The sequence below is a fragment of the Petaurus breviceps genome, unplaced genomic scaffold (assembly GCF_028583685.1).
Source record: "Petaurus breviceps papuanus isolate PSGF00001 unplaced genomic scaffold, PetGlider_PUasm1.0 76, whole genome shotgun sequence".
Taxonomy (NCBI): Eukaryota; Metazoa; Chordata; class Mammalia; order Diprotodontia; family Petauridae; genus Petaurus; species Petaurus breviceps.
The window spans coordinates 52,489,852-52,510,300 of record NW_027186473.1 but is presented as its reverse complement, the minus strand read 5'-3'; the positions used below and the strand labels follow the sequence as shown (position 1 = coordinate 52,510,300).

Below are 20,449 nucleotides of genomic sequence, written 5' to 3'. Positions count from 1 at the left end.
TCAGTAGTGTTTGACTCTTGGTGACCCCATTTGGAATTTTCTTGGTGAAGATACTAAAATGATTTACCATTTCCTTCTCCAACTCATTTTATAGATGAGGAACTGAGGCAAACAGGATTAAGTGACTTACCCAGGGCCACACAACTAGTAAGTGTATGAAGCCAGATTTGAACTCACAAAAATGAGACTTCCTGACTGCAGGCGTGGAGCTCTATCCTATTACCTAGCTGCCCTGTATCCTTAAAGGCTCAGCTCAAGTTCTACCCCTTTTTTAGGATCCTTCACAACCAAAACCTACAATGATAACTTCCTCCCCTGGACTCTAACACAATTTTTCGTTCCACTTACCAAGTATTGTCTTTTTAAAGTCACTTTTCACATGTAATTGTCTCACCTCCCAGCTGGCTTGTAAACTCCTGCAGGTAAGAACCAATATTTTACATATCTGGATCCACATGATGCCCATAAAATGCCTTGCCTGTAGTTCATAGATTTATAGCTAGAAGGGAACTTAGAGCTCATTTGGTTCACTAGCCCCCTCATTTTACAGAGGAAGGAACTGGTGCCCTCAAAAGGTTGTGACTTGGCCAATGTCACATTATAAATATTAAAGGTTAGATTTGAAACTAGGTTCCCTGTCTCCAAAGACAATGTTTGTTCCACTGAACCACACTGCCTCATGTTTAATGGGCAATCAGTAAACATTGGTTGATTGACTGATTGACCTACCTTCTATAAAGAAATCCTCATTTATAGATGCATTAGAAAATGATGGAGAGAAATTCATCATGAATTGAGGCATCCTTTTTATCTTTTTGATAATAATATGTTTTTGAAAAAACAGATCTCTTTGATAGACTTGGCTCCTCTCAGCAATGCAAGGTTCCAAGACAATTCCAAAAGACTCATGTTGGAAAAAGCTATCTGCATCCAGAGAAAGAATTACAGAGCCTGAATGCAGATTGAAACAAACTATTTGTTCTTTCTTTTCTTTTTTGTTTTGTTTCTTATTTCTCGTGGTTCATTCCATTGGTTATAATTCTATACAACATGACTGAAGTGAAAAAAATGTTTAATGTGAAGGTATATATAGAACCTATATAGGATTACATGCTGCCATGGAAGGGAGCAAAGGGGAAGGAGAGGGAGGGGGAGAAAATTTGGAACTCAAAAGCTTGTGGAGTTGAATGTTGTAAACTAAAAATAAATACTTTTTTTAAAAAAAAAGAGATCTCATCATTTAAAATATCTTTTCAATGATCAGAAGTGAGAAAATTTTTGTCTTGTTGTACACACACCTAAGTTACAATATACTTAATCTCTTTTCAAAGGGCTCTTCTCCTACCTATCTGTGAGGTGAGTTTGTAGAGGATAAATACCAATTTATGTGTTTCTTATCTTACCTATCAACTTCTGGTTTAGGGATATCATATGCAAGATGATCACAAATGAATGAAAATTTTATTAAAATCATCAAAAAAATATTGATAAAAAGATGTCAAATCCTTCCAGATAGCTTAGATTTTGATGTATGTACATAGAACATGCATGCATGTGTATAGCCTATGTGCAGATAATGAAGAGAAGGAAAAGGATTTCATTAGTTATTCTGGCTATGAAATCACTGAATTGACTCAGCTGATTTATGGAAGAAGGTCAAACCTGCTCTAGTTGAACTTCTAGGGTGGAACTTCCCAGCATTGATTCATCAAATGAAAAGAGCATACTGTGTTGTTTCTAATTATTTCACTATGCATATGAAATAAAAAGAAAGCTAAACAGCAGCAATTTTTGGTCATTTTTCTATCTGCCATCTCCTGAAAATATTATCCATACTGCAAGTAATTCTTCACTCAAAGTGATTTTTGTCAAAATCAAAGTAAAAGTAGTACCGTGTAATAAAAATCCATGTACTCCAATTTTTGGTAGAAAAATAGAAATGAAAAGCATTAATAGTTCTTTACTTTGCTGCAAATAAATAAATAATATATATTTGTACAAATTTCATATGAGGAAGAGAATCGTTCAGATTCACCTTAGTAAAAAGAGGCATATGGCATGGTCAAAAGAGTGATAGAATTGGAGTCTTGAGAGTCTGAGTTCGAATTTTTAAATTTTGACCCTGCCCCTTGTGCTACCTCGAGCCAAGTCACAGCTGTTCTGGACTTCAATTTCTTCATCTCTAAAAAGAAAGAATTGAAATATATGGCCTCTAAGAACCCTTCCAGAACTAAATCAACCTCAAAGGGCAATTGGATTTAGAGTGAAGAGACTTAGGTACACATCTTGGCTCTTGTATTTACTAGCTATGTGAATAATGGCAAACCACTAAACATTTCTGGGCCTGTTTCCTCATCTGTAAAATGAAGGGGTTGACCCAGAAGACTTCTGCAGTCTCTTCTAGCTCAAAATCTATACTCCTGTGGTAATCCAAGATGACTTATAAAGGGGTTTTGTAAGGTTATGTTTAATGGAACCAGAGGTATTTAGAGACCTTTGGTTCTGATATTGGTAATTATGACTTTTAAGACATAATAGTCAAAGAAACTTGAAACACCATGGTGGTTCTTGAACATACCAATGCAATACAACACTAAAGACAAAGGGCTACAATCAGGAATATTATATCAAAGTATCATATTCTCAAATGGTAGGGTCTTGAGGTTTTAGAGGTGGGAAGGGAGCCATGATTCTGTGGTTGCTTCATTGCTGTGTGGGATGGCTTCAAAAGGATTGCCACAGACCCCTCTCCTTCTAACCTACCTCTCCTACTACCACAAACAGACCTTCCTTTACACCCCCTACAAAATCACTCATTCTTTGGAAGTATGAAAACATAGCCATGATTGTCCACAATGCCACAATCCACAGACTGTGAAAGCAGACACTACACCACATATAGTCATTGCTGGCAAGACTCTTGCCAGAGTCCTCCTTAATAGGCTGATCCTTTACCTGAAAGATGGTCATCTACCTGAGAGCCAGTGTGGCTTAAGAAAGGGCTGAGGAATGGTTGATATGATGTTTGCTGCCCAACAACTCCAGAAGAAATGCCAGGAGCAGAACAGAGGTCTGTGTGTGTGTGTGTGTGTGTGTGTGTATATGTATATATGTATGTATGTATATGTATATATATAATCTAATCCCTGAATTTGGCAGATAAGGAAGCCATGGCTTTTATAGGGAATATGATTTGTCCAGAGTCACACAGTGCAAAGTCAGGATTCAAATGTAGGTTCTCTGACTCCAAATTCAGTTCAACATTTGTTGAACCGACCAAGGCCTTTGATACTGTCAGTCACAAGGTCTTGCAGAAGATCATGGCAAAATTTGGTTTCGGGAAGAAGTTCATCAATATTGTATGTCAGTTTCATGACAGCATGCTTGCAAGGGTTCTGGAAAAAAGATGATGTTCACACACTTTCCCGGGCACCAGTAGAGTAAATCAGGACTATAAACTTGCTTAAATGCTTTTTTTTGCCTTTTTGGAGGGCAATTGGGCTTAAGTAACTTACCCAAGGTTACACAGCTAATTTGTGTGTGTGTGTGTGTGTGTGTGTGTGTGTGTGTGTGTGTGTGTGAAGTGTCTGAGGCTGCAGCCGAACTTGGGTCCTCCTGACTCCTGGGTGGCACTTTACTCACTGCACCACCTAGCCACCCCTACTTCCATGCTTTTTAGCAGGATATTTTCAGTGATGTAGTCAGACACCTTCAATGAGGACAAAAACAGCATTAAGATCAGCTACCATACTGATGGTAAATTATTTAACACTAACATATCTACTCCCTCTCAAACAAGTACATAAAGGATTGAGAATTCAACTATAACAGACAAACTCATGTCCATGACTATATTAACATTATCACAAAACATGAAAAGGTTTATTTCTATCTTCCAAACTTGCACCTTACTGATGTCTTAGTGATCATTCCATACTTTTATTTTCTTTCATTTCTTTAAAGCATTCTTTTCTGCTGCTTTCCATGACTCTTGAATATTTTTCTCCCTTTTACCTTTACCTTCCTAACATCTGTATTCTTACTCATTTCTAATTTTCCATCCCACCACTTAAAATCCATATCTCCAATTAATTGTTTTAGCTCATGGACATAGGGTTTTTTTTTAATATTTCCCCCAATTACATGTTAAGAAAATTTAACATTTAAAAAAAATTTAAAGTGTCAAATGTTCTTCCTCTCTTCCTCTCCTTCTCCTTACCTCCCCTCCTCCCTCCCTCCCTGAGATAGCAAGCAACTTGATATCGTGTATATATGTGTGTATACATATATACACATGTACACACATATGTATATATACATAAATACACATATACATACACATTATATATACATATATATTGTTTTTAGATCTGAAATAGACCTTAGAGATCATTTAATCTAATCCTTTTATTTGACAGATAAAGATGCCAAGACTTTTATAGGGGATATGATTTGTCCAGAGTCACACAGTATCAAAGTCAGGATTCAAATGCAGATCCTCTGACTCCAAATTCAGTGCTCTTTGTACTGTACCACACCATGTTAAATACCATCCTGGATTTCATGAATATTCAATCACACAAGTTTTCATTCTTTTGACAACTGCCTTGAAATGACTGTATGACATGGAAGACATTGAAAACCTATTGTTTGGTTCTGAATAAGTATGTATCTGTGCTATATAACTCAAATGCTCTCAGCACAAAACAGTGTGTTCAATCCATGTTAGCTCATTAACACACTCTAATCAAGTAGCTTTCATGGTCTATGGACTATGTTCTCTCTAGTACAGTTGTATATCAAGCTCTTCAGAAAGATAAAACTTTACTCAGGTCCCAGCTATCTTTATTTTCATTGTTCCCTCTTCTCATCTCATCCTCATAGACTTTAAAATGTTCCTTATCCATCATTTGTATTTTTGAAGTATTCCTTACATATTTCTCTATGCCAATCTTGCCCTCAGTTAGTTTTCTCTCCTCTTAGATGAACTCTTCCAGCTGTCTAATGTGCTATTAATTACCATGAAAGGAAAAAGAAGGCACCAGGGACAGTTCTCCACTGATTCTAGTTTCATGTCAAGCAATGACTTAATTCACCATCTTTGTGGCTTCTCCAATAGCAATATGTACCCACTCCCACCATTCCCCTATATATGTTGTCTTCTTCTAGTAGCCCTTTTAGAGCAAGGACTTCATTGCTTTTTCCATCTGTGTCCCCAGAGCTTTGCATAGTGCTTAATAAATGTTTCTTCATTCATTCATTATAGTAAGAGAGTGACTGGGTCCCCATGTTGGTGGCTCCATTTTCAGCTTTCCTTTTTGACAGTTCATGATGGGCTTTACTTCATTTGGGCCTATATTCTTTTTGTGTGTGTGGCAAAACCAAGGATGTTTAATAATAAAGTCATTTGTTATATTTGATAACGAATTTTTATGCCCCAAGGACACAGGCTCCACCAACACCCTTGACTTTTTCCTCTGCTTGTCAGCTGAAGAACTTTGCCTTCATGATGACTGGCTGCTTGGGGAGTTTCCCTTTTCCTAGGATTTTGTAGTAGCCCTACTGCACAACATCAATGATAGGGGCAAAGCCCTCCTTGTTTTTGGCAGCATTAATCCTGGTCTGCTCACTGACCAGTGTCCACAGCTTATCAAGGTTGAGAGTTGGGCAGTAGCTTTGGTTCTTCTTCAAGTGGTTATGCCTCATATCCACTTTACCAAAATAACCTGGATGATATTTGTCAAAGTTGATCTGGTGATGGTGCCACCCTCCTGCATTGTCGCGGCCTCCGGGGTGCTTCTGGTGCTTGCCGATGCACCTGTGGCCATGGCTGATGTGCTCACAGAGCTTCTGCATCTTCTTTAGTTGAGAAGGCATGTTGCAGGCCTCCAGAAAAGAGAAAAGTTGGGCCTATATTCTTGTCTTCTTTACTTCTACCTCTTTGCCATTCCTCTGGCTCCTACATCACACATTCTTGGTTTGATTGGGACATGAAGCACACTTTGGATCTTCATATGCCAAGATGTAGAAAATAACACCCTCACACAACAAAGAGTGAGTGAAATAAGAAAGTTTCTAAATACTGTCAGCTTACCCTATCACACTGGGATGTTGAAGGGAAATCAGACATAAATACCAGTCTATGCCCATGCTGTTCATTTCATTCACTGACTATCTTCTTCACAGTCATTTTACCCTCTGGCTTATATGCCCAAAGGGATTTAATTCTAGTACAACACCCCCCCCCCACCCCCCCTCCCCCCTGCCCAAGCTCCTGCCATATGGCCCTGCTATCCTGACTAGCAGTCACTTAAGTCATGCACTACAATTTGGTCTAACCCCAGCCATGCTTCACTCTATTCAGAACATCTTTTCTACTCTCTTTACCCTATACCCCTTCCAAGTTCTTAAACCATAATTAATTGATTTTACTATTGATCTAGTAAAGAGTGTGTCATTCTAATCCTCTATGGTTCCAATCACCTTTGCTGTGATTTTCATAATCAAAATATCTCTTATCTCCCCCAGCTAGAAGAATGTGAGCTCCTTGAGGGCAGGGACTTTCTCCACTTTTGTATTTGTAGATTCAGTGCTTGTAGCATGGTGCTTGTCATGTAGGAAGGGCTTAATAATGCATTTTCATACATTCATTCATTCATTCTTAGCTGATGTTTGTCCTTCATTCTAAAAGATGACCATGACATCAGGAAGGTGATGCCATGACTTGCAAGTGAATTGGATTTAAGTGAGGGAGGTACAAAGTCACTAGCCTCACCTTCTCCTCTGGAGCCATCTGGGTCCAGTGACAAGATATAGATCAGGGAGAAAGGAGATGCTCCACCCTGCCCCCCGCTATTCTCAGCTAGTAATACAAAGCATGACAGGATACTCCACAAATGGGATGAAAGGAAAAAAATAATGTAAATTATCCACAGTTCCAGGAAAAAAAATTATTGAATTTCCTCCACCTCTTTCTCCATAAGCCTTCTAAATCACAGAAGTATTTCAGGAATCTCAGGTAGGTTTGTTTTTGGGGGGAGGGGGTCAGTGTGTACCAAGCTATTAAAAAAAATTAGTGGCCCAAGAAAACTATTACCACCATTTTAATTCAGCAAATAACTTATTGTTTATTATGTGGGTAAAAATAATGAACACTCACAAAAGCCCCACTATAACACATTATCATGGCATAGATTTGAGGTTAGGTTGTCAATGGAGCACAAACTCAGATCTACCAAGCTGGAAAAGCTTCAAGGATGACCTAGGCAACAAATCGCTATCCAAGGACAAGAGAGACTCATCACCAGTAGTTTGGTCACTAGGTGATAAATTGCATCGGACAGCAGGAGGAACACTGGATTTGGAGTCAGAGGTTCTGAGTTCAAATGTCTGCTTATACTACCCATATACATACTCCATATCTTCATCTGTAAAATGAGAGGGAATGTAGCAGGAAATCTCAAAGTCTCTTTCATTCCTATAGCTATGATTTTATGATTCCTGGAGACAGTATTTCACGAAACAAAGGAAAGACCAACTCGCCCTTAGTTTTGTACATCATCCTTCTGGCTTTCCAGCAATGCTAACTAACAGGGTGCCAGGAAAGAGAGCAGGAGTTTCTCAAACTCCCCATTTTAGAACCATTATAAACATTCATTTTACTGTCAGCACTCTAAAGTTGTGATCCTTTTTCCAATGATCATCAAGTTAACACACGACTGGAGAATACGGAGCATATCAATCTTGACATTCTCATTATAAATGAAACCAAAAGAAAGAAGGAAGTGGCAGCTCAGTGGGATGATGACTCACAACTTCTCCTTAGAGAGGCAAATGAAGGAGTTATCAGGCGTGGCTTTATTATGTGCCCAGAGGCAATGAGAAATATCATTTCATGAGACACCAGGTCTTCATATCTCACAGTGTTCTCCATTAGCATAACCAAGCAGACCACCAGGAAGGTAATTACAGCTGGAGATGCGCTGGTGCTAGTTTGAACTAGCTCATAAGAACTGCTGGTTAAATTTTCAACCTGAGCATTTGCACCCTGGAAACTGGCAAAGGGTACAAATCAGGGCTCAAATGATTGTTTTGTTGATTGGCTAGACTTAAGAAAGTGATGGAGAAAATGTGAAGAATGAGTATTGAACTTTAAAAATGTGCCAGGTGGTCATTTTTCTTTAAAGAGCCTGTTGTTAAATATTTACCAGGACTGAATATATGCAAACTTCATGGGAGGGGATAAAGTGATAAAGAAATTCTATTAATCAGTTGACATGATGTAAGGGTTATGGGATTTAAAGATCTTCCATGCCCCATTGGACTTGCTGAAGTAGCAGGAAGGGGTGGAGCAAGAGGAAGCGGAAGCCAAGCTAGAGTTCCTGGGGTGGCTAGCAGTGGCATTGATGGTAGCAGCAGCAGCAGAGGAAGCAGCAGTGGAAGCGCGAACCCCTTTTTGAGTCAGCCAGAATTTCTGCTAAGGACTCCTGCTGAGGACTGCCAGGGGCTGGGGCTGCTGGGAGCGCGCTTCCTGGACACTGGGTGGTTGCTGTGAGTGGGGGGAGAAGGACCTTTGCCTGAGGTAGCCTGTTCTGTTTTAAAGGCTTGAGAATGTGGGTGCTTTCTACTTTATCTATCTGTGCCAATTTCATAACTACTCTGATGGCTTTCACTTTCTGGTTTTGGGACTCAGTCTTTTGGTATTTTAATAAATTTTCTAGCTTATTCCCCCATATAGCAAGCCTGATATATTTTGTGATAGATAATTACATCAGCATACCTGTAATTTCCATAGGCATTGTGAATATTGCATTGCTGATACACATGATAGTCCAAACTGAGTCAATATATACTTTATATCCAATGACCTCATTGCAAAGATGGGCACAGGTTTAGATGAGAAAAGAATCTTGGGGAAGTGGAGCCAAGATAGCAGCGTAGAAGCAGGAAAACTCTGTATGCCCCCTCCATAACCACCTCAAATACCTATAAAAATGAAATCTAAACAAACTTTAGGGCTACAGAAACCAAAAAGTGACAGAGAAAAACAAACCTCCCGCTGAAGGCAGCCTGGCAGGCTGGCATGAAGGGTCTATCACAGCACACTGGGAGCCAAGCCCAGGCCAGTGTGAGTCTGAAGTTTTAGCCCCAAAGCAGCCATACCAGCCGCAGCTAGAGGGACATTGGGAGAGTGGATCACCAGCAGCTGTGGTGGTTTCCAGAATTATCAACACCAAAATGCCAAAGACAAAGTGAGAGGTCAGTGGACTTTGGGAACAGGGGATCTGGGAGTGTAGTCTGGCCTCTGCTTCCTGGAGGGAGAAGCAACTGAGGCAAGGCCACCAAGTGGCTGTTTCAGAACTTCTGGCCTGCAGATTGTGGGGGGACCAAGCAACCATTCTGAGTGGTAATCGATGTTGCTTTAACCTGTTTGAATCTGCATTGCTGTCTAGGGTGGATGTCCTGGGTGCATGACCAGTGTGTCAGAGCCGGGCAAGGCTTCTGAGAGGGCACCCAACTAATAGCTCTGGCAGCTGAGAAAACCCCAGCAATTTGGGACCAAGCACTCCTCTCTGGAAGCAGAGTTCTATTGTGGCAAAAAACTCAAAAGTCAAATAATTGAGTGGCAACATGAGCAAGCAAAGGAAACAAAGCAAACACAGCAATCTGACTTTGGATTCCTTTTTTTGGAGACAAAAAGGATCAAAGCATGGAATAGGAAGAAGACAACGAAGTCAGAACTCCTGCACCAAAAGCTTCCAAGAAAAATAGGAACTGGTTACTGGTCATAACCGAGCTTAAGAAGGATTTTGAAAACCAAATAAGAGAAGTGGAGGAAAAATTGGGAAGAGAAATGAGAATGATGCAACAAAATCATGAAAAGAAAGTCAACAACCTAACTGAAGAAGATAACACCTTAAAAATAGATTAAGTCAAATGGCAAAAGAGGCTCAAAAAGACAATGAGGAGAATGACTTAAAAAGTTGAATTTGACAGATGGAAAAAGAATCTCAAAACCTCAAATAATTCCTTCAGAATTAGATTGTAGAAAATGGAAGCTAGTGAATTTATGAGAAATCAAGATACTATTAAACAGATCCAAACAAATGAAAAAAATAGAAGGCAATGTGAAATATTTCATGGGAAAAACCACTGACCTGGAAAGTAGATCCAGGAGAGATAATTTTAAAATTATTGGGCTACCTGAAAGCCATTATCAAAAAAAGAACCTGGAAATCATCCTTCAAGAAATTCACAAGGAAAATTGCCCTGATGTTTTAGAACCAGAGGGCAAAATAGAGGTTGAAAGAATCCACCAATCACCTCTTGAAAGCAATCCCAAAAAGAAAACTCCTAGGAATATTATAGCCAGGTTCCAGAATACCCAGATCAAAGAGAAAATATTACAAGCAGCCAAGAAGAAATAATTTGAGTATTGTGGAAACACAATCAGGATAACACAGGATCAAGTAGCTTCTTCATTGAGGGATCAATGGGATTGGAATATGATATTCTGGAAGTCAAAGAAGGTGGTATTAAAACCAAGAATCACCTGCCCATCAAAATTGAATATTATTTTTCAGGGGAAAATATGGTCATTGAATGATATAGAGAACTTTCAAGCATTCTTGATGAAAAAACCAGAGTTGAATAGAAAATTTGACATTCAGATACAAGAAACAAGAGAAGTATGAGAAGGTAAACAGGGAAAAGAAATCATAAGGAACTTATCAAAGTTGAAATATTTATATTCCTACATGGAAAAATGCTAATTGTAACTTATGAAACTTTTCTTAGTATGAGAATAGGTGAAGGGAATATGAATGTCTGTCTGTGTGTGTGTGTAGGAGGGTATATGGATGTATGAATACATATGTGCATGTGTGTATGTATGTGTACAGGTATACATAGACAGAGGGCACAGGACCAATTGAATAGGAAGGGATATACTTAAAATATGAAATTGAGAGGTGAGAAAGGAATATAATAAGAGGTGATGGGGAGAGACAGAATGGGGTAAACTATCTCATATAAAAGAGACAAGGAAAAATTGTTATAATGGAGGGGAAGAATAGGAAGGCAAAAGGGAATGAATCAACCTTACTCTCATTGAATTTGGCTTAGGGAGGGAATGACATACACACTAAATAGGGTGTCTCACCCTACAGGAGAGTAGGGGGGAAGGGGATCAGAGGGGGGATGATGGAAGGGAGGGCAGGTTGGGGGGGAGGGAAGTTGGAAGCACATACTTTTGAAAAGGGACAGGGTCAAAGAAGAGAATAAAACAAGTGGGGTTTGGGATAGGATGGATGGAAATATAGTCGGTGTTTTGCAATTTATCCACTATGGAAATGTTTTGCATAGCTACACATGTACAACCTATATTGAATTGCTTCTCTTCCCAGTAAGGGTGGGTGATGAGGGAGGAAGGCAAATAATCTGGAATTCAAAGTTTTAAAATCAAATGTTTAAAAAATATTATTTTTTACATGCAACTGGGAAATAAGATATACAGGCACTGGGGTATAGAGATTCATCTTGTCTTACTGGAAAGTTGGAGGGAGCATGGAGGAGGATATAGAAGAGAGAAGATTGGGGGAGGGGGTATACAGTGGGATCACTGTTTTGGGGTGGTGGGCAGGGGAAAGACAGGGAGAAAATTTGTAACTCAAAATCTTGTTGAAATGAACGATGTAAATTAAAAATGAACAAAAAATTTAAAAAAGAGAGAAAACCATGTTGGATTCTATGGACAAGGATTAAGAAATGTAAGAGGTCAAAGGCTTTTAGATTAATCAGAAACCTTACCATTAATATTTTTCTCAAGGGGATAATTAGTGACCTCTGGCAATGATGATCACTGACCAACACCAAAAAATGAAGTTAATTCATATAGTGGCACACTGTTTGCAAAGCATTGTACATGGGGTTATACTCACAACCAACCTAAGAGGGAGGTGCTATTATTATCCCCATTTACAGATGAGGCACCTGAGGCTGAGAGAAATAGTGACTTAAACAAGGTCACACAATTAGTAAGTATTTGAGGCAAGATTCAAACTTTGGTCTTTCTGTCTCGAAATCCAATGCTCCATCTAATGTGACAACTAGGTGCCTATAACCAAACAAACTAGAAAAGATTACTGAATAATGTGGAAATAATTTCTGACTCAATTGAACCATGTGAATATACAACTCCATATACATCTCCATGTTTTTGCACAGGCTGTCCTCGATATCTGAAATGTTTTCTTTCACCATTCCCATCTCTTAGAATCCTTTGCTTCCTTCAAAGTTGAGTTTAAGCACCACCTCCTAGATGGGGCTTTTCCTGAGCCCACAGGTGTTAGGAATCTCCCTCCTAATTTACTTTGTATTTATTTCTATATATTTTCTTAGATTTGTCCATGTTGCCTCCCTCCAGTAGAGTCCCTACCAATTAGTTAAGGCAAAGATCAAAATTAAAATCAGTTTAGGAGAAAAGCTAAACAAGAAGATCCTGCAAGCAGTCACAACAGCTTTATGGTGTCCTATTTAATCAAAGTGAACACTTACTTTTATACTCTATTACTTAAATAAAAAGGTGATCACAGGAGAGAAGAGCAAAGGGCTATTGAAAAATATGTTTTGGGATCAAGAATTAAAAAATTGTTCCTTGAGGGCAAGGACTTTTATTTTTGTCTCTGTTTCCTCACAGCCTAGCACATATTAGGTACTTGATAAATATAAATTGAATGCACGAATAAGTATGCCATGATGACTAGAATAATGTAAATGAAAACAATCCTAAAAGACACCAGAATTGAGTTGAAATGTCATAAGCAATCTTTGTTCCAGAGGATCATTGATGGAGTACTCTTCCCTCCTTTCAGCAGACAAGTGATGGAATACTGGTACAGAATATTGCTGACAATGTCAAATCATATTATGTTATCAGTTTTGTTTCATTTAACTATTTTTCTTTGTTACAGGGGAAAATTCTTTCATGGGAGGAAGGAGGAGTAACAGTGGTGTAAAAAAAATTAATCAACTGAATATTTTTAAAAGGAAAAATATTCTCACACCCTTTGAAGTAATTGGAGATCTGAGGTTTTGTGAAACTAGGGCTGAGAAATCACTGGTTAAGGTTTAATTAAGGTCTTCTAAAGTACTGAGATCAACATTCATTTTTCAGGAGCTCACCTTCTCCCAAAGGTCTATGCAATCCAATTCAACACACATATATTAAGCACCCACTGTTTGCAAAGCTCTGTGCCATGCCCTGACATTACAAAGACAGAAACAAATCAGACTCTGCCTTCAGGAAGTTCACATTCTACTTGGAGAATACAATACACATGCAGGCAAGTAAATGCAAAATATTAGCATAAAGCTATAACAGGTAAGTTCAAGTGTCAAAAAGCTCTATCAACTGGAGCAATGGGCTGTTTTATTTATGTTTAATAAACATAAGTTAAATGAATAAACAAGAATACAACAATTACCACAATAATGTAAAAGAAAACAACCCTAAAATACACAAGAATTTAGATAAAATGTACTGAGCAATGTTTGTTCCAGAGGACTAGAGATAGACTATTATTTCCTTCTTTCAGCAAATAGGTGAAAATCAACAGAATTAGAAAAAGCCCTACATAAGCAATGGAAAAGACATTTTGGGGTCTGGGAAGCTTAAATCTCTTCTTTTCCTTAATCTGTTTTCATTATATTTTTCTATCCATTACTGAGGGTTTAGACATCCATAGGGTAGATCAGGAAATAAAACCTGAAAACAATACTCCAGTCTCCCATCAAGATTTCACACATCTGAGCCAGTCAAAGAAGATAATTGAATCCAGATGCCTCTAGTCTATAATATTCTCTGTCATTATGGGAAACTTTATACTGGACAGACTTGTTGCACCATGGATACCCAAATTAAAGAACATCACTGGCATCTCAAGCTGTTACAGCTGGGAAAGATCAGGAGCTGCCAAGCCCAGAATTCAATGTGGCCACCATATTGGTTTTTGGTGTTATTCATGCAAAAGGAAAGAATCAAACAAACCTGGTGAATTATCTGGAGAATCACTAAACAGATTCTAAACAGATGTGTGTGTGTGTGTGTGTGTGTGTGTGTGTGTGCGTGTATGTATCCAACTCCATACCAATGTTAAAAAGAGCTTGGAAGTTACTCTCCATTCTTCTTCCCAAGACCTAAAATTAGCAACAACAATGAAACCAGATCAAAGTGTTGCTAGAAAGTTATATTTTGAGAAAGCAATAAATGGATGAGGTAAAGCCTTTATTCTCTAAGCAAATAATAAAAATATAATTTCTACAGTGGTCAAAAGAGATTATGTGTATACTGCCAAAAAATGTAGTTTAATAGATAAGTGCTGAACCCGAGATCACAGTTTCTGGGTTTGAATTATGATTTCTCTACTTACTACTTGAATAACCTTATCATGTAATTTCTCCTCTAGAAGTACCTCTTTCCCCAAATGGAAAGAATTCAAGAGGGTCAAGTGGAGAAAGTTTTTTTTTTCCCCATTCCACTTTAGGAAGGTACATTCTACTTCAGGCACTTCAGGAATGCTATCCTACTGCAAGGGAAAGAAGTCCTAGCTTTTTAACTATCATCCATGTTAATGGGAGTAATAGAACAATGATATAAATAATCCAAAACAATAGCTAATTCAAAAAATAGATTCTATTGGGTTTAAGAATGCATATAGCTGGGGCGGAGCCAAGATGGCGGAGTAGAAGCACGACCTTCCCGCGGCTCCGGCTTCCACCCTCCCCAATCCATGTAAAAAGGGGACTCTAAACAAACTTTGGAGCTGCAGAACCCACAAAATGACACAGAGAAGCTAACTTCCCGCTGAGGACAGCCCGGCAGGCCGGCGGGAATCAGTCAGCGCAGCACTCTGGGAGCCGAGCCCAGCACCGCGCGGAGGCTTTAGCCCCAGGGTGTGCCTGACCAGCCACCAGCCAGAGGGACTCCAGATCAGCAGCACCTGTGGCCGTTTCCAGATTTATCAATACATAGATGCAAAGGACAAGGTGAGAGGCCAGTGCAGTCTGGACTTTGGGACCCAGGAAGTGGGAGTGCGTGGCTTTTACCCCCAGGGGCGAGAAACTGCTGAGACGCCAGCACAGCCTGCCAGCGCCACGTGGTGGCTTCAGCTCCTGGCCTGCAGAGTGTAGGGGGACCAAGCACCAGTCTGAGGGGTCATCGCTCTTGCTTTAACCTGCTTGGATCTGGATTGCAGTCTAGGGTGGAGGTCCTGGGGTGTGTGTCCAGCTTGCCCGAGCGTGTGGAGTCCTCAGAGAGGGCACCCATCTAATACCTCCGGCAGCTGAGAAAACCCCAGCTTTTGAGATGAAAACTCCCCTGTCTGGTGGCAGAGTCCTACTGTGGCAAAAAGCCCAAAAGTCAAATCACTGAGTGGCAAAATGAGCAGGCAAAGGAAACAAAGCAGACAGAAGATTCCAACATTACACTCCTATTTTGGGGATAAGAAGGAGCAAGGCATGGAACAGGAGGAAAACAGTGAAGTCAGAACTCCTGCACCAAAAGCTTCAAAGGAAAATACAAGCTGGTTACAGGCCATAGAGGACCTTAAGAAGCAGATAAGAGAAGTGGAGGAAAAATTGGGAAGAGAAACGAGAACAATGCAAGAAAATTATGAAATGAGAGTCAACAACCTGACTGAAGAAAATAATACCTTAAAAAACAGACTGACTCAAATGGCAAAGGAGGCTCAAAAAAGCAATGAGGAGAAGAATGCCTTAAAAAGTCGAATTTGCCAGATGGAAAAAGAATCTCAAAAGCTCACTGAGGAGAATCATTGCTTCAGAATTATATTGGAGCAAATGGAGGATAATGACTTTATGAGAAATCAAGATGCTGTTACACAGATCCAAACAAATGAAAGAATAGAAGGCAATGTGAAATATCTCATGGGAAAAACCACTGACCTGGAAAATAGATCCAGGAGAGATAATTTTAAAATTATTGGACTGCCTGAGAGCCATGACCAAAGTAAGAGCCTGGAAAGCATCCTCCAGGAAGTTCTCAAAGGAAACTGCCCTGATGTTTTAGAACCAGAGGGCAAAATAGAGGTTGAAAGAATCCACCGATCACCTCCTGAAAAAGATCCCAAAAAGAAAACCCTAGGAATATTATAGCCAGGTTCCGGAATTCCCAGATTAAGGAGAGAATATTACAAGCAGCCAGGAAGAAACAATTTGAATATTGTGGAAACACAATCAGGATAACCCAGGATCTGGCAGCTTCTACACTGAGGGATCGAAGGGCCTGGAATGTGATATTCCGGAGGTCAAGGGAGCTGGGATTAAAACCAAGAGTCACCTACCCAGCAGAACTGAGTATCATGTTTGGGGGAAAATATGGTCATTCAGTGGAATTCAGGACTTTCAAGCATTCTTGCTGAAAAAACCAGAGTTGAATAGAAAATTTGACATTCAGATACAAGAAGCAAGAGAAGCATGAGAAGGTAAACAGGGAAAAGAAATCATAAGGAACTTATCAAAGTTGAACTATTTTTTTTTTGAAGCAATCGGGGTTGAGTGGCTTGTTCGGGGTTGCATGGCCAGTTGTTGTTTCTGGGTGTGGTGCTGAGTGTCTGGGCCCGGATTTTATCCGGATCTTCCCAGCACTGGAGCTGGTGCTCTTGCTCGCTGAGCCACCTGGCCAAAGTTGAACTATTAACATTCCTACATGGAAAAACAATAATTGTAACCTATGAAACTTTTCTCAGTAGTTGAAGGGATTAGAAATATATATATATGTGTGTGTGTGTGTGTGTATATATATGTATGTGTATGTGTATATATATATGTCTTTATATGAGGGTATGCGGGCATATGAATACATATGTGAATGTGTGTATATACGTTTACAGGTATACATAGATAGAGGGCACGGGACCAATTTAACAGAAAGGGATGATACTTAAAAGGTGAAATTAAGAGGTGAGAGGAATATAATGAGAGGAGATGGGGAGAGACAGAGTGGGGCAAACTATCTCATACAGAAGAGGCAAGGGAAAATGGTTACAATGAAGGGGAAGAATAGGAAGGCAAAAGGGAATAGGTCAACCTTATTCCTATTGAATCTGGCTTGAGAAGGGAGGGAAATACACACTAAATAGGGGATCTCACCCTCCAGGAGAATAGGGGGGGAAGGGGATGTGAGGGGTGATGATGGAAGGGAGGGCAGGCTGGGGGGGAGGGAAGTTGGAAGCACCCACTTCTGAAAAGGGACAGGTTCAAAGTAGAGAATAGAACAAGTGGGAGGTGGGATAGGAGGGAGGGAAAAATAGTCAGTCTTTTACAATACATCTACTATGTTATTGTTTTGCATTAGCCACACATGTACAACCTATACTGAACTGCTTGTCCCCCCAGTGGGGGTGAGTGGTGGGGGGGGGAAGGGAATGAATCTGGAATTGAAAGTTTTAAAATCAAATATTCAAATATAAAAAAAAAGAATGCATATAGCTTTTCCCTGTAATTTTAACATTCTTCATTATGTATTATAATTAGTTTGCATTCTCCAAGTCCATACCAAATGATGGTGGAATACAAAGCCAAAAAGCACATGAGAATAGAGAAATAAAAAAGATGAATTTAAAACTGACCACAAATAGTGAAACAAAAAGTAGATGACCACAAGTTGACTGTATTTAAATGAGCCTCTAGGAAAGCTACTTTTCAAAAAAAAAAAAAGACAAAACAGAAAAATAATTGAGAGACAGGGTTGTATAATAGCAAGAGTAAATGGGTTTATAATCAGTGAACCCAGATTCAAATGTTGGCTTTGATCTTAAGTAAGTCACTTAGCCTGTTTGAGCCTCAATTTCCTCATCTGGAAAAGGAGGGTACTGATACACTACATAGCTCACAGGGTTTGGGGGAAGAAAGCACCTTATAAACCTGAAAGCATTGTGTTACAGGTGCATAATCATATAATTATTGTATTCTGAGACACACTTAACTCAATATTTTCACATCCAGGGCAGTACCCCTACTCTCAGTGACCACACCCCAGTAAAACTGTCTCGGTAGATGGGATAAATGAGGTTGAGGGTAACCCACAGCTCTCAAACACATAAATGAGTTAGGGGAATGTTTGCCCCATGCATGTAAAGACATTCCCCATGCAGAATGGGTGGATGAGAACAATTTGTTCCAATAGCCATGAAGGTTGTTGAACAGGCTCTGTAGAACACTTAGAACTTGGTCAGACATCAAAAATACTAACATCATCCACTGCATCCCAAGTCATCACCAGTAGTCCTGACTTTTGTCTTGCCACTAGACTTTGATAGGATAGAACTGATAGGAAAAGAGATTGAGGGTGACAACTTTGTGTGACTCTGCCTCACTTAAATCCAATTCATGTGCAACTCAAGACATCACCCATGATGTCATTGGTCCTCCTCAAAAATGAAGGACAAACAATAACAGCTCTCATTCCAAATACACACACCTTCTACCAACACATTTCCCCCAACACTGGGAGTTCAGAAGCAACTCTATTTGAGAATTTGATCATCATAGGTTGCAGAGGCTACAGGTGAGCATAATGTATAAAAGTGGACTTGGGGTAATAACAACAACAAAACAACAACCAAGTTAGTCTTATCCCTATACCAACTACATGGGTCCTCCATTCTCCATTTAACTGGCTGATATAAGTCACATCTAGTAGTATCTCAAAACCATTGTTTTGCATGACTAAACATGTATAACCTATATCAAATTGTTTGCCTTCTCGATGGGGGTGAGGTGGGGAGGGAGGAAGGGAGGGAATTTTGAACTCAGAGTTTTTAAAATGAATGTTAAAAATTGTTTTCTGGGGGATTAAAATACTAAATAAATTTGGCAGTATCACAAAACCCAAAGCAAGCATGACTGAGTGGGGAAGGTATAAGTAATAGAAGGGGAGAAGGAGCAGTGTTCACTGGGCGGGAATGGCAAAAAGATAGAACTCTATGTTGAACCAGTAGGAATAGGCCAAAGAAAGAGGAGGGAAGGAGGAAAAAGAGAGCAGAAGAAATATAGCATCGAACTTGGAAGTGTACTTCATCAAGTAAAGGGCTGGCCCTCTCTCCAATAAGAAAACTAGCATGAGATGGGGGGGTGTCAACTCAGACTCTATTAAAATCACTAAATTTCAGGACAGCAGCCTCATCCCACTTACCCTACCCATGAGGTATGTTGGGATGGAAGGGAGAAATTTGTTTAAATTTTTCTATTTTGTCAAAATTAAAGCCTCTTAATTTCTAAAATTTCAATTCATTGATGCCTATAACTTCCTCTTTTTAATAATTTTAGTTATAGGAGCTATAGGCTCATAGACCAAGATCTAAAAGGGACTTAAGCCCTTTTTGCCCATCTTTTATAAATGAGGAGTCTGAGTCCCAGTGAAGTTCAGTGACTTGAACAAAATCATGTACAAAGTTGGTTGTCATAGCTAGGAGAGATCATAGGATTATAGTTTTAGAGCTCAAGGGCTACTTAGCCATTAACATGGCCAGCAAGCCACATGCAATCCACAACACTGTCAAATGCATCCTGAACCATATTAAATATACTTCTCATCTGATTCCAATGTGTTGATGTATTAATTTTATAAAAAAGAAATACCCCAAAATGAGGTTTCCTAAGTCAATTTGCACTCTGCGGGCATCCTTATGGATGGTTCAGTGGCTTCCACTTCGACTTGAGTTTGACACCATTGATCTAGTCCAAATGCCACATTTTACAAATGAGGAAACTGAGGTTGAGGGAGATTAAGTTATTTGTTCTCAGGCCATGCAGGTAATGAACATTAGAGAAGGAATGGGAAAGAAGTTAGTGTCATAGTTCTACTTGCTTTTTTGACTTATTTGTACCAAGTTATGAAATTGCAATATTTCTAAAATGATCCAGATGTTAATGGATGTAGTCACATGGTCCTTGTTCAAAGAAACAAGTGGCTTTCTATAGCTAGATTGGAATATACTGAATTGACACTGGTATATGGAAAGCCTGTGATATATGGAAAGTACCAGCGAGAAGGAAAAAACCCTCCCCACATTGTCCTGTTTTAGCAAGTAAAATGTGGTGGTACCAAGTACTCAAGGTCTCAAGGACTGGAGCACATAAAGAGATCTCTTGAATCATGCCAATTACATGATTTGGCTTGTAATAACTGTTAATAGCTTCAATTGAGCTTGATCTGAGTGATAAGCAGCTCTGACAAATTTTCACCCTGAAGCTATACATTCTCAAATATCATAATTTAAATGTGGTCCCATTATCTCACCTCCCATACAAATTGTAGAGTAGTATCATCCACTCATTCTTTCTAGTAAAGTCAACATAAAGAAAGGAAGGGAGGTAGGGACAGAGAGAGAGAGAGAGAGAGAGAGAGAGAGAGAGAGAGAGAGAGAGA

General features: G+C 39.4%; 1 pseudogene; it reads right to left on the bottom strand.

The window, feature by feature from the left end:
- Positions 1-5,430: 5,430 nt before the first annotated feature.
- Positions 5,431-5,877, bottom strand: LOC138174829 (large ribosomal subunit protein uL15 pseudogene; annotated as a pseudogene).
- Positions 5,878-20,449: the final 14,572 nt, after the last annotated feature.